General features: G+C 44.6%; 2 protein-coding genes across 2 annotated transcripts in view; one reads left to right on the top strand and one right to left on the bottom strand.

The window, feature by feature from the left end:
• The window catches only part of MEGF10 (multiple EGF like domains 10), a 536,959-nt gene that overhangs the window by 97,764 nt on the left and 425,068 nt on the right, over positions 1 to 14,127 (top strand). Inside the window, exon 7 of the mRNA XM_081504085.1 lies at positions 3,873 to 4,006. The gene's annotated coding sequence lies outside the window, so the exon portion shown is untranslated. The remainder of the gene's footprint in view (positions 1 to 3,872; positions 4,007 to 14,127) is intronic.
• The window catches only part of MARCHF3 (membrane associated ring-CH-type finger 3), a 149,260-nt gene that overhangs the window by 99,527 nt on the left and 35,606 nt on the right, over positions 1 to 14,127 (bottom strand). The gene's annotated exons all lie outside the window — the stretch shown is intronic.

Genomic DNA, 14,127 nt, shown 5'->3' with positions numbered 1-14,127 from the left:
GGAATTTTCCAGGCAAGCATATTGGAGTGGGTTTCCATTTCCTCCTTCAGGGAATCTTCCTGACCCAGGGATTGAACCCATGTTTCTTGTGTCTCCTGCATTGGCTGGTGGGTTCTTTACCACTGAGCCACACCCTTATATCTATTTTAAAATAGAATATGGTATTCTAACACTAAAACTTCATTATTACATTTTCTTGCTTTCCTGTATATAGGTTCACATTATATTTTCACTTATGTGGTATTTCTGGTAAACTTATACCAGAAATATACTAGAACCTAAACTGGGGTCATATTTTCTCATCAACCACATTCTGCCAATACAGTAAGCCAGATACTCCCAGGAAGCTCTTTATCACCAGGAGCTTCCCTGGTGGCTCAGTGGTAAAGAATCTGCCTGCCAAAACAGGAGATATGGGTTTGATCCCTGGATAGGGAAGATCCCCTGGAGAAGAAAATGGCAACCTACTCCAGTCTTCTTACCTGGGAAATCCCATGGACAGAGGAGCCTGGTGAGCTACAGTCCATGGGGTCACAAAAGAGTCAGACACAACTTAGTGACTAAACAAAACAACAATGGAGGGATGTAGAATATGGGAATGGGGAAGCCTTTCTCCCAAGAAGAGCAAAAGCAGTCTGTTAGCAAACTGATGTGAAAGGTGGTAGGTTTTTAAAATAATGGATCAGGGTCTATGTGGGTGAAGCTAAAACCCAACAACTTCACTGGCCGAGACTCAGGATGATTTGAAATGCAAATTTTCACAAGGAAGCACCTGAAAGGAATCAAGGAAATTTAATGCCCCTCGAATAGATGAATCCTCTCAGACAAGAAATGTGCCTCCTCTTCTCCCCATGCCATGTCACATCCCCAGCAGGCCTGTCCCAGCTTCTCTTTTGGTTTCTTTTACTTCCTTTGGAGGTGCCCACTGTTCTTACATCTTTATCTCTCTTTTGTGACTCCCCAGGATAACACAAAGCTTCCTCAGTCAGGTTCTCACTTTCTTTTTCTCTTCCCCTTGGATAACTCTCCCCTCGGATAACTCTCCCCTCCTTTTTTCTACTTTGTCACCCAGGGAATGACAAAGGAAGATATCTCTCTTTCTGCATTCATGGGGCCGCACTACATGTTCTGAATTCTCTTTTCCTGCTCTTGATACATTCCTGATATGTCCTCCATGGGATGTGGTTGGGTGTCTGGACTATACTGCAGGTACCTTGAGGGTAAAGTTATCCAGAGCTCACTGGGATTTGGGGACAAAGTCTTACATGACTCAATCAGTTTTGTTTTCTAAATATTTTGCCAGTCCTGACCCTTGGAGTCTCCCTTCTTTCTTGCTAGCTTGCCCTCCTTTCAAAGCCAGGTCCAAGTCCAGGTATCACTTAGCAAGCCTGAGGCTGGGTATATAGCTTCATTCCCTCTGCTCTGGGTTGGAAGCTTCCTTGAAGAGCCATCTGACCATCTGCCCAGGGACACTCGAGTCCTTGGTGATTTCGGGGAAGCTTATCTCCTTTCTCTCTCCACCCAGGCTTCCTCACATCCTCCATCCGCCAGCTCCACACCTGGGGGGCTAATTAGCACGTTCTTCCCTCCCAGCTGAGCTCACTCAGGTTCCTCCTTTCTCCACTCTCCAAGGTCTGAGGTCTGAATTTCCCCCAGCCCCTTCATGAGCCCACTCTTAGGCACGTACAACTTGCACCGATGGCCCCTGGCTCCTCACTCCCTCCGGGATCCTTGCCCTCAGCCTTGGGCAGCACAGAGAGCGCGGCCGTCTGGCACCCTGCCCGCCTACCTGGCAGGCAGCCCACGTGTCCTGCCCAGGGGCTGTCTCCGGAGTGTTTCCCTGACTAGCCTTACTCACACTGGCCCAGATTCACTTCTGGTCTCTTCCTCCGAGGCAATTCCCAGAAGCTTTTGGGAGAAAGGAAGGTCTGTGTGTTCGAGTGATGACACTTGCTCTGAATGCCTTGCTATCTGGCCACGTTCAGAGCAGAGGCTTGGTGTATCAGTCTTGGCCAGCCTGCTCCCCACCCAACATAATCAGCACATGGGCACCTTAAGACAGGGCTCTGTTCCTGGGCAACGTGTTTTGGGTCTGAGAAAAATGAGCAGACACAGGGGTGCTGTTGGGGTCACATGAGGTTGCACTGCTAAGAACACTGTCTTGCCATACGAGGTCCTTTATATGAGGCCGCCAAGCTGTGACTTTGTTTTCGGATGTGGACTGCCTTCTCCATTCCCCTGCTAGCCACTTTCAACCCTTCCTGAATCAAGGTGGGAGATGTATAAACAAACATACAGAATGAGGTAATTTTACAGCAACTTGCAAGAGTCTCTTTTACACAGTTGGTGGGAAGATAAATTTCTGGACAGCAATAGCTATTAAATGTTATAATGTACATACTCATGAAACAGAAATACCTATTCCAGAAATTCATCCTTCAGACACACACAAGTGTGCAATATTTATTTGACTGTAGCACTGTTTGTAACAGAAAAAAACGAAATAAAGTAAATGTTCAGTAAATGGTGAAATATTAATACATCATGCTGCTGTATACGATGGCACACTATGCAACCATTAAAAAATGAGAGATGAGTTTACACGCTCAACCCATTAAAGGATGTCTTTAATGTATTAAGTGGAAACAAAAACTGCCTTGTGGCAAGAGGGAAAAGGAGGTTCTATTTGTTATTTAAACTTTCTCCCAATCCCACCACAAACAGAATGAACACTAAGAAGGACTTGTTGCTGGCTGCCTGGTATAAACAGAACCGTGATCCTCAGCACAGAGGCTTTCTCATATTCACGGCAGTATTAGATAACAGGAATGAAGAAGCAATGCTAGAAGCTCAGGGAGCTCTGTTCTCTGACTTATTCGCCCATGCTATAGGGTGAGGAGGGGTGAAGAGGAAAGATGAGGGGGCTGGCCTCTGACAGAGACAAGCTTTGGCAGCTGAGGGTTGCCTGTTGGGAATCTGGGTGTGAAGTGCGATGAGTTTTCTTTTCACCCTGCCTGCCAAACTGTCAGTAAAATCTACCTGTTTCCCAATGCTTTTGCAGTTGGATTTGCTTTGGAAGGACTGTGGTAAAGTGTTGTATCCAACCCAAAGGTCAGAGAGGGTCAAGGACAGAGACCGCCAAGAGTGACCATCTGGGTCATCAACAGATAACCAGGTCCCATGCACAATCAGTCCTGCACATACCGGGAAATATAGGGTGGGCGGGGATGGGGGGAATGCAGTATGTCAAACCAGCCTTCTGCAAAACCAGCAGTCTGACTTACTAAATACTGAGGTTAGTTTTCATACCCAGGATGACAAACAGCAATTTAGGAAAAAGCTGTGAAAGGATCACAGTTTTGTGATTGTGCCAGAGTAGCCATGGTTATTTACATGAGAGATAACACAGAATGCTAACTCTGTGTTGGCTGAGTGACACCTTCATTGAAAATGCCCTTCACTGCCCGCTTCACCTCTGTGCACCTCAGCCCCCTGTCCTCACACAGAGCTGCCCTGACTGTTGTTGGTATGTGGCTCTGTCTCTTCTGGCACCACTGCTTCCACATCCTGTGTGACCAACCCAGTGAGAAGGTTCTAGAGATGAAGCCGGCCCCATGGATGGGCTCCCCAACCCTGGAATGTCATGCGGCGAACTATTGTGTGTGGACAACTTTGTAGCAGCGGATCATGCTCTGATTCACGTATCAGTGGGCTGATCCCCTAAGGACCTTTGATTTAGAAGTCTGATATGGAACTCCTCTTTAAAAAAAAAAAAAAAATCTGATGTTTCTAAGGCTGGACGCCCAGCTTGGCATACAGTTAGTCCTGAAGCTCACGTGGAGGTGTTTAATATTATGCTCCTTATTTTCTAGATGAGGAAAATGAAGTCTTCTGTGCAGATCCATGTTTGCAAGACTCGAAAGCCTCGATGTCATGTGCACTCGATAAACACTGAACGAATGCTGAATGAGTAATGGTGGTGGTTACGAATGCTTCCATCGTGAAGGTAAGGAAGCTGACCTCTATCAGCATGGGGTGTGGGAAGTTGAGTCAAAAACTCAGTTTAGCTGTCTTCCATTTAGTGGGCCTTTCCATATACATCTCTTTGTTTGAAATAGTTTTTATTCCTTATTAGACATGAGTGTGGAACCTTATATCCTAAATTGGACTCATTTCACCTGTCTCTGAATTCAGGACTCAGGCACGTGTATGATAATCTTGTTTATCATTAGACCAAATTTCATACTGACAGGCACTTTGTCAAAAAATCTGGTACCACTGTCCAAACACTGTCCAAACATCAACAAACAAGGTGCCTTCTCTTGTTGGAGGGTCCCAAACCCGAACATCTAAGGGGATTAGTAGATAAAGGAAGTGACTCAGGTGGACTGGGTAAGAACTGGGGCACCCAGAAGGGAGCCACATCTAATCCGAAGGGCATAGCTGCCCCCCTGGACTCACCGCACCACTGTCATGTGAGAATGTTGGCCCAGGATGGCCACATCTTTCAAATTTTAAGAGAAACCAGAAACGTAGATTTAATATGGAATTTCCTGAGTTTTAGATGTTGACAACTCATTCAAGTATTTTTTTAAAAACAGAAAATCGGCCAAATAAAACACATCATCTATGGCTGGGTGGGCCTGTGAGCCACCAGTACGCAAACCTGGTTTTCATTTGGGAAATGTCTGGGACCCTGTTCTGATCCAGTCAGGCAGATTGAGGATATGGAGGGGAGTTTAGTTCTGCTGCTTGTTCAATTCTTTATTGAAAGGTTTGTAAGGGAAGTGGTTAAAAGCGAGGCTACAAGTTTTAGACCATCTGTGGGTTTGAAAGAAGCCATCCATGGCCCCAAATGGAAAATCAAGTTGTGTGTGACATCCTTAAGCTTCAGTCAAGCTCTCCACTGCAAAGCCTCATCCTAGGATGCCCTGACACATGACTTCAGCACTCTTCAAGCTGGTAGTTAGCATGCAGCACTCTGCTGAATCTGCAGAAAAATCCACGACCCGCCGCAGGTCTTCTTGCGTTGTGTGCGCTTCTGCAAGGCAGAAAATCAGCCTCCAGCAGCGAACAAATGAGTCTTTCCAGGACTTCTCCAGTTAGTCACAGTCCAGTGAGGAAGACCAGCTTCTCGGAAGAATGGACCTTCTCCTTAAAGATGGGTCCCTACTACACCTTGTTCTCTTGTCAAGCCAGGCTGTGCAAAATGCCAAATAAATCTAGGCTCGTTCAGGGATCACCTATTCCAGCATTCAGGCACCTGGGGCCCTCAGCCTACTTCCCGGACAGCAAAGCCTCTGAAGGTCTGATGGAAGAAGCCATGCCAAAACATGACTATGAAGATGAGATTTTGGAGAACTTTAAGCATTAGTTTCCATTAGGTCCCACTCAGATCTAAGACTTGTATGTGGAGAAAACTTCCTCGAGCTGCCTTCTCTTCAAATACATTAGTGAAATGGAAGCAGCATATTAATGTATTTTGCAAGGCTTTGGGAAGTAATACTGAACACAGTGTTCCCTTCATACTGAAGATGTTGTATACTGTACGTGTTTAATTTGGAGACAGACTTCTATTTGTGCACTCACAGAACTTCCCTCCCATCACACCAGCAATCCGAGAATTTTCCAACCTTTTTTCTTTGAACAACAACAAAAGAAAATATCATATCAGATACCTGAGCCAACAGTAACAGAGCACTAAAGTGTGGACAGTATCAAATATTATGTTTGGAGTGAAGCTTAGTTCTTCATGGGCTGCCAGGCAGGCTCATTTTCATTTTACAAGGAGAGCACATGACTCGACTACTGTGGTATTTAGAATCCCTATCCTGGAGTATTCCCAAGGTTTTTCATGAAATATCCAAGGCTGTTTCCAAACGGTACTTTCCATTTTGGCTAACACTTTTAAGTCAACTTGATAAATTGTGCCTAAGTTTGAGGCTAACTCAGATTTCCCCACACCCGGTTCCCAACCTGCTTTAAGGAAATACCAATGATCATGAAATCTGATACCACTGTCCAAGCATCTGTACTTTGCAGGTTTAAAAATGATGGACCAAGATCAAATACATATTTTAGTGTAAATCTCAAAGACAGAATCTGTTCAATCTCTCCTTTTCTATCCCACTTTTTCAAATCACAAATATGTAGGAGCATATATGTTAAAAAGAGGCCAAGAAGAATGGTTCTCCCAGGGAACAAACAAGACAGCAAAGGATCATGGGTTTTTCTCTCCTGCAAGCAACTCTGGTTCTTTAAATAAAGAATCTAATTATTCCTTAGATTGCTTTTCCATCTCCGAATTCACAGGTTTTTGCTTCTTGCTCTGACAATTAAGGTAACATATGAAAGGGAAGTGAGTAAGGATGTGTATTTTCTCTGCATAAGAAGTCAAGATGCCCATATATACTTGAGTCAAAGATTGGATACAATTTGGAATTAGTTTTTGGTTTGGATTTTATTTTTAGTCAAGCAAATAATGACAATTTGAACAGAATGTATGTATATACTCTTATATTAGTATTGAGATATAATTCATACACTGTACAATTCACCAATTTAAAGTGGGTTTCAGTATATTCACAGAGTACTGCAACCACTCTCATAATCAATTTTAGAACATTTTCATCACTCCCCAAAGAAATTTCACATCCATCAGCAGTCACTCTCCACTTCTCTCAGCCCCCAGTCCCTGGAAATCACTAACCTACTTTCTGTCTCTATGGATTGCCTATTGTGAACATTTTACATACATTGTATCAACAATATGTAGCCTTCTGTGTCTGGTTTGTTTTTCCCACTTGTCATAAGGTTTCTAAGAGATTTATACATATGTTACACACACACAAGAGTATTGTCTGAATGCTCCAAAAGCACCCGGGCAGCACTGTCCTGCTGTTAACTGCCTCACCTTTTTCAGAGACTTTGCATCACATCTCAATGCATGCAGGAAATCAAGCAGGTCCTGTGGTCTCTCACTGCAGATGTTCACTTGCGAGTAGCCATCTTCTGGTCTGGTTCTTACAGCATTTCACACTCAGTGAAATGAGTGTGAAATGAAACCTCAGCATTTTCCCTCTCCAAACATAATACTCTTCTGTGTCCACTCATCTTTGTTAATGAAAAACCTTTTGCCCACACAAACTTGAACACCTAGTCATTTTCCCCTCATTCAAGTCGAATGAATCCATTTCTGTGCTAGATGCCTGCACAGCATCTCCTGCCTGCCTGCCTCTCTGTCCTCAGGCTCACTCCCGGCCCCAGTCCCCCTCACAGCCACCCTCCTTGGCTCTCTGCCTGCAGTCATCTGCTCCAGTCTGCACCATGGCTGAGCCCTAGCCTGAATGAACTGCAGTGAATGGATCTAATTTTTTAAATGTATTCAGTTGAAGTATAGTTGATTTAAAATGTTGTGTTAGTTCCCCGTGTACAGCAAAGTGATTCATATATACGTACACATATATATGTATATATACACATATATACATATATATAATACATACATATGTATGTGTAGACTCATATATATACACACACACAGCTTTTTCATATTCTTTTTCATTATGGCTTATCACAGGATATTGAATATAGTTCTCTATGGTATACAACAGGACCTTGTTGTTTATCCATACCACATATAATGGTTTATATCTGCTAATCCTCATCCTTTCCCTTCAGCCTCCTCCTTGGCAATACAAGCTTATTCTCTATATCTGTGAGTTTATTTCTGTTTCAAAGATAAGTTCATTGTGTCATATTTTAGATTCCATATATAAGTGATATTATATGGTATTTGTCTTTCTCTTTCTTACTTTGTATGATAATCTCTAGGTCCATCCATGTTGTTACAAATGGCATTATACCGTTCCTTTTTGTGGTTGAATAGTATTCCATTGTATATATGTACCACATCTTCTTTATCCATCCATCTGTCAGTGGACCTTTAAGTGTTTCTATGTTTTGGCTATTGTGAATAGTGCTGCTCTTGGCTAAGTAACTTTTTGAGTTAAAGCTTTTGTCTGGGCATATGCTCAGAAGTAGGACTGCTGGATCATATGGCAACTCTATTTTTAGTTTTTTGAGGAACTTCCATACTTCTCCATGGTGGCTGCACCAATTTACATTTCCACCAACAGCGTAGGAGGGTTCCCTTTTCTTCACACCCTTTCCAGCATTTATTGCTTGTGGACTTTTTAATGATGGCCTGAATGGCTTTGTCTTATGGGAAGAGAGAGGGGAGGAAGTGCAGGAGAGCTGGTAGTTTTGCACAGACCTATGCTGAGCCTGGGGCGAGCGTGAGGCAGGCTGTCCTCTCAGTGCTGGAATGGAAGCTGGGTATTTGGTAGCTTTTGCCTGGGCCCCATCTGAAGAGGCCCTGACATTATTTTCAAAGTCTCCAGGTGACTCTCACATGCAGTTCTGGGATCTCACAGACTGTCACAATAGCATGGTGTCAGTAGGACAAGCAAGGGCTCTTGGGTTAGACGACCTTGGTCTAGCAGAGGTTAGCTGTGATACCTGGGGCGTATTAATTCTCTGCTCTCAATGCTCTTACCTGTAACGTGGGCTAAACACACATTTTTCATGGAACTGCTCTGAATATGAATGAAATCAGATGAAGTACACAGCTGAGTGCCTGGCACATAGAAGGTGCTCAGAAAGTGGACAGTGGAGTAGGGAATACGTGCCTAAGTTCTGTGTTGTCCTTGTCACACTGCTCATATGGCTAGTGCCCACCAAGGAGCACTGTATGTCTCCTACAAGGGCCCACATTGGGGTGACTCTTTTGTTGAAAGACAAAGCGACAGCTGCCTGAGGGTACCATGGCTCTTAAACTGATCCTAGCACAGGTGCAGGGCCTAGTCCCAACATTTTGCATCGCTTTAGTGTCTTACAGCGCAGGGAGGCACGGTCACGCAGGCAGGGTGGTGTGCGGAGGGACACCGAGTTATGAGACGAGAACCCGGTGTGCTCTGTGATGGGAGGAAACTTGCCCACATGGTTCAGGTTGTTCTTGACACCCTATTCCACAGCCAACTCAACACAATCATCATTTTTCTCCTCCCACGGGCTCACTATACATTAAACTGAGATACCTGGTAGCCATGGGCTCGCAAATACTTTGCAAGGTCTCATTAACAAGTTTTAACAGTGACAAAGCCTTCTCATGGAGCTGGCTGTGCACACCCCATTCTTCTCCCTGGGCAGGAGAAGCACTGGATGAAGAAAGCCATGGAGGAACCACAGAGCTGCATGGTACAGACACTGCCCAGCCTCTCCCACACGCCCCAGGGGAGGAGGTGGCTTTGGCTTCCCAAGAGAACTGCTTATTTTTCAGCAGTGAAGGGACAGATGGTCCCTTCTGAAAAGGTGGCCTTGGAGTGAGAGGGAAGGCCTGGGCAAGAGGTCTAGTGGGGCCGTGGCATCCTCCATTGCTGTCTGAGGACAGGAACTAACCCTCTGCCTATGACTCAGCTTCCCTGTGAGTCTGTGAGGCCACAGGATGCTCGCTTCTTCGGCTCTGGATCGAGTATCACAAGCAGCAAAGGGACAGCTCAGAACTCTGACTGACAGCAGGGATCTAAAGATGGCAGGGTGAAGTCTCTCATCTGGGAATCAGCAAAGGCTGGCTATGGAAGATGGCAGCAGGCTCAGAATGAAGTCCTGGCAGGGAGCCACTCTGGACTACAACGGCGGTTACTCGGGGCCCCAAACCTCCCTCACTGCCAATGTGACTTATGATCTGGGGTCCGTCCACTGAGGCTCCTGTGGCCGAGGAGCCAGACCCCTCAGCTTCCTTTCCAACTGTGTCCCCTCTGTATCCCAGGCCCTTCCGTCTGGTGGCGGACCAGAAGGTGCACAGGCTGTGAAGGGGTCTCTTAGAAGAGGCCCAAGGCACAGACCCTAACCAAAGGAAAGCACTGGAACTCTATGGTTCTTTGATCTTTTTCTTATCTTTTATCTCTGTCCAGCTTCCTGTTTTTCAAATTTAATCAGTGTTGGCTATTTTTTCCAATCCTGAACATTAAAAAAAGTTAACCAGAAAATGTAGAAACTGCTGTCATAAAACCAAGAGAGGAGAAGTTGTTAAAGTGAGGCTGAAGCAAGGTAAAACCTGTTTGTGACCTGCAGCTGACCCTGGATGGGACTGATGGGAGGCAGGGAGCGACAGGATGTTATATAATGTTAGTGTGGGATCTTGCAATTGTAGGGGGATAGGAGGGAAGGCAGTACCAGGATTTCTCAGGGCAAGGGGGATGCTGTTGGCCCCTGGAATATGACTCCCTGAGAAAGTAAAAGTGTTAGTCACTCAGCCGTTTCCGACTCTTTCCAACCTCATGGACTGTAGCCCCCCAGGCTCCTCCGTTCATAGAATTATCCAGGCAAGAATACTGCAGTGAGTCGCCATTCCCTTCTTCAGGGGATCTTCCCAACCCAGGGATCAAACCTGGGTCTCCTGCGTTGCAGGCAGATTCTTAACCATCTCAGCCACTAGGGAAGCCCCTATGTGTCACCCTTAAGGAGGGCAGTGGGCCTGGGATGGACCAGGTGGACTGATGAGGGACAGTGAAAGTGAAAAGTGAAAATCACTCAGTTGTGTCTGACTCTTTGCGACGCCATGGACTATCCAGTCCATGGAATTCTCCAGGCCAGAATACTGGAGTGGGTAGCCTTTCCCTTCTCCAGGGGGTCTTCCTAACCCAGGGATTGAACCCAGGTCTTCCGTGTTGCAGGCGGATTATTTACCAGCTGAGCCACAAGGGAAGCTCAAGAATACTGGAGTGGGTAGCCTATCCCTTCTCCAGCAGATCTTCCCGACCCAGGAATCGAACCGGGGTCTCCTGCATTGGAGGAGGATTCTTTACCAACTGAGCTATATCAGGGGGCAGAGGGTTGAGGAAAACTCCTGGAGATGCTCTATGTTCAGGAAAGATATTCTAGGATAAACCAAGCTGGAGTAGAACTACTTGGGAAAGAAACTGGGCAGGAATACCTTCTACACCAGGACAGGGGGATGTGCAAAGGAGTAAGAAAAGTCAAGCAGAGGTTAGGTCTAGCCAACGGGCAGCACACTTGAGAGAAAGTGCAGGAAGCAAAGCCCAGTACATCTGGGGAAACCAGGCGGGAAACAGGCAGCTGCTCCAGGGCCTGAGGGATCGATGCCAGAGCCCAGCCCAAGCCTCAAGCAAAAACAGAAGAAGCTGGAGGAAGCTCACAGGCCTCTGAGAGCCAGTTGTGCTTCTTAAATATTCTTGGGTCATGGGTCCCTTTTAGGATCTGAGGAAAACACTAGACCCACTTCCCAGGAAAATGCACTTATGCTCATATTATTTCACCTTCACGTCTGCAGATTTACAGGTCCCCATAGGCCAAGTCACATACCCATGGTTATGAGCCCCAGGTCCTAAGGATGCTCCTAGACACTGAAAGAAGAAGAGTGATAACAGGAAATACTTGAAGGATTGTTTAATCCTTTAAGCCTCTGCCAGACTCAGTGGCATAATATGAGACCTGGCCTGAAATCGGTCCAAACAATCCATAATTTACAACTAGGATTAGTTAAGATACTTCACCTGACGGTGAGTACATGAATCCAGTGGAGAGGTGGGAACTGGAAAGGGCAGGAGAGAAGTGTCAGAGGCAGCCCTGATAAAAAGTGGAATAAAGAAAAATTGGGAAACCAAAAGTAGGGAGTATTTGGCAAGGAAACTACCCCTCATTCACCCCCAGGTGGTGGTGGGAGAGGTTAAGTCAGAACAATGAATGGCCCTGCATGATGGGGCTCTGCTTTTAGGAACCATTCTTGGCTTTTGTCACATTTGCTTTATACTAAATCGTAACACATGGTATTTCTTTAAAAAAAAAAAAAAAAAAAAGAATATTTACTTGCACCAGTGAGCCTATACTTATATTGCAATGATGTTCTTTTCCGAACAAGGCATTGTTACTTTTCCTCTAGTCATTTAATTAAACCACAACATTATTTTTGAAAAGCTGCATCTTGGAAGGTTTTGGGGGAAAAGCGTTGCAGCTCTGTTTTCTGTTTGTAAATTATGTGTTGGGTTTAATTGGATGTTTTTGTATTAATACTAGAGCTTTTCTCGTATGGATGAATTTTTGCTGGTGGCGAGGAGGATCTGGTTCAGAAAACACAGTGGTTTTTGACTGTTAAACATGCCTTTGCTCTGAGAGAGTCTGACCTTAGGAGCATTTTTCATGCATGACTCTATTTGGTCCATGGGTACAGAACATGCAAGGGCACAGTGAGGGGGACTGACTGTCCAGGGAAATTTAGCTTCTTACAAAAGAAAGAAATAATTTAGATCATTAGCAGAAGATGCCCTGAGTATGAGTCCATCACAAACATACCTAATGGCACTAGGATTTATAGAAATATGCCCCCTGTTTAATGTTCCTATTAGGATGTATATAGCATAACCGCAATGTATCCTAAGTAAAGAGCATAGAATTAGGAGTCAGAAGACCTGGGATCAAGCATATTCAGAAATTATATTGTAAGTTACATGACCTCAGCAAATTATTAACCATTTCACACAGACTCCAAGTGTCCTACCAGTAAATAAGACCAAAAATGTCTGCAACCTCCCTATCCCCAGCAGCATCAAATGTGACCAGTGAACGAAATATCAGAAACTAAAACATTTGACATCTGTAAAGTACCATATAAAATTATGACATTATTATACAAAGCTAAAGGGCTTTTTGAAAATGTAAGCATATTGAAAACTTTTTGTGTGCCTATTTTGAATAAAGCACTTTTCTAGGTGTTGTGAATTACAGAGGTGAATATAAGTCCTTAAAGAGCTTTGCTTATGATTTAAAAATTAAAATAAGAAAATTAATGGTCAGAATCCATATTATGAAGATTTTTTTTCATCTATTTCAAAGTTGGGTGGATTTACAGCCAAATGAATAGGAAAATAAATAATTTCACTTAGATGGGTCAGATTAAATAAAATGAATACTTGAAAAAAATCTAAATAAGTACAATGCAATAGATAACTAAGAATCGATACTAGTAAATTGAGTAATATGTAAAGCAAATAAATTTGAGATGAATTGTGATGCCTTTTTTCCCTCTCACCTTAAAAGGGCTGCTGATCTCTGCCAACAGGCCAGTATATAAGACAGGCACTTGCATGAGTAGTTAGTCTCTCTGAAAAAGAAACTTGGGTGTCTACTAATAGTGGAATATATACAAGCATCTGTCTCTCTGGACGCTAGTAAAATGATACTGGGGGAGGATGGATATAACAGTGGAGCAACCAGGAAAGAAACATCAGGGAAAGAAGAAAGATTTCAACAGATTTCTGGAGGTCAAGGAGAGGATGGCAAAGAGAACTGGGCAGACGATGGTTAACTTTTTGTGTCAACTTGGGTAGGCTGTAGTGCTCAGTTGTTTGGGGAACAAGACTGGCCTGCTGCTGCTGCTGCTAAGTTGCTTCAGTCGTGTCCGACTCTGTGCGACCCCATAGAAGGCAGCTCACCAGGCTCCGCCGTCCCTAGGATTCTCCAGGCAAGAACACTGGAGTGGGTTGCCATTTCCTTCTCCAGTGCATGAAAGGGAAAAGTGAAAGTGAAGTCGCTCAGTTGTGTCCGACTCTTAGCGACCCCATGGACTGCAGCCTACCAGGCTCCTCCGTCCATGGGATTTTCCAGGCAAGAGTACTGGAGTGGGGTGCCATTGCCTTCTCCAAGACTGGCCTACATGTTACTATAAAGATGTGATGAACGTTGATGATCATGTGACTTTCTGTGGAGGAAATAATCGTCCATAATGTGGTAGGCTGAGGGGAGACAGGGTCTGACCAATCAGATGAAAACTTTAAGATCCACAACTGAGGTTTCCCAGAGAAGAAGGAACTCTGCCTCAACACTAACATAGAAATCCTGCCCCAGTTTCCAGGCTGCTAGCCAGCCCTATGGATTTGGGACTCAAGACCACAGGAGCAACTCATCTGAATTTCTAGCCTGTTTGCCTGACCTGTGGATTTTAGACTTCCCAGCCTCCACAATCATGTGAGCCAATTCCTTAACATAAATCAACCTCTGTGTCCATCACTCTATGTATATCTGTATTTACCTTGTTCTTTTTTTCTGGAG

This window comes from Giraffa tippelskirchi, chromosome 6 (genome assembly GCF_054371585.1).
Source record: "Giraffa tippelskirchi isolate mGirTip1 chromosome 6, T2T-mGirTip1v1.2.pri, whole genome shotgun sequence".
In the NCBI taxonomy this organism is placed as follows: Eukaryota; Metazoa; Chordata; class Mammalia; order Artiodactyla; family Giraffidae; genus Giraffa; species Giraffa tippelskirchi.
The sequence above is the reverse complement of the archived record's forward strand: the minus strand, read 5'-3'. Positions and strand labels throughout refer to the sequence as shown.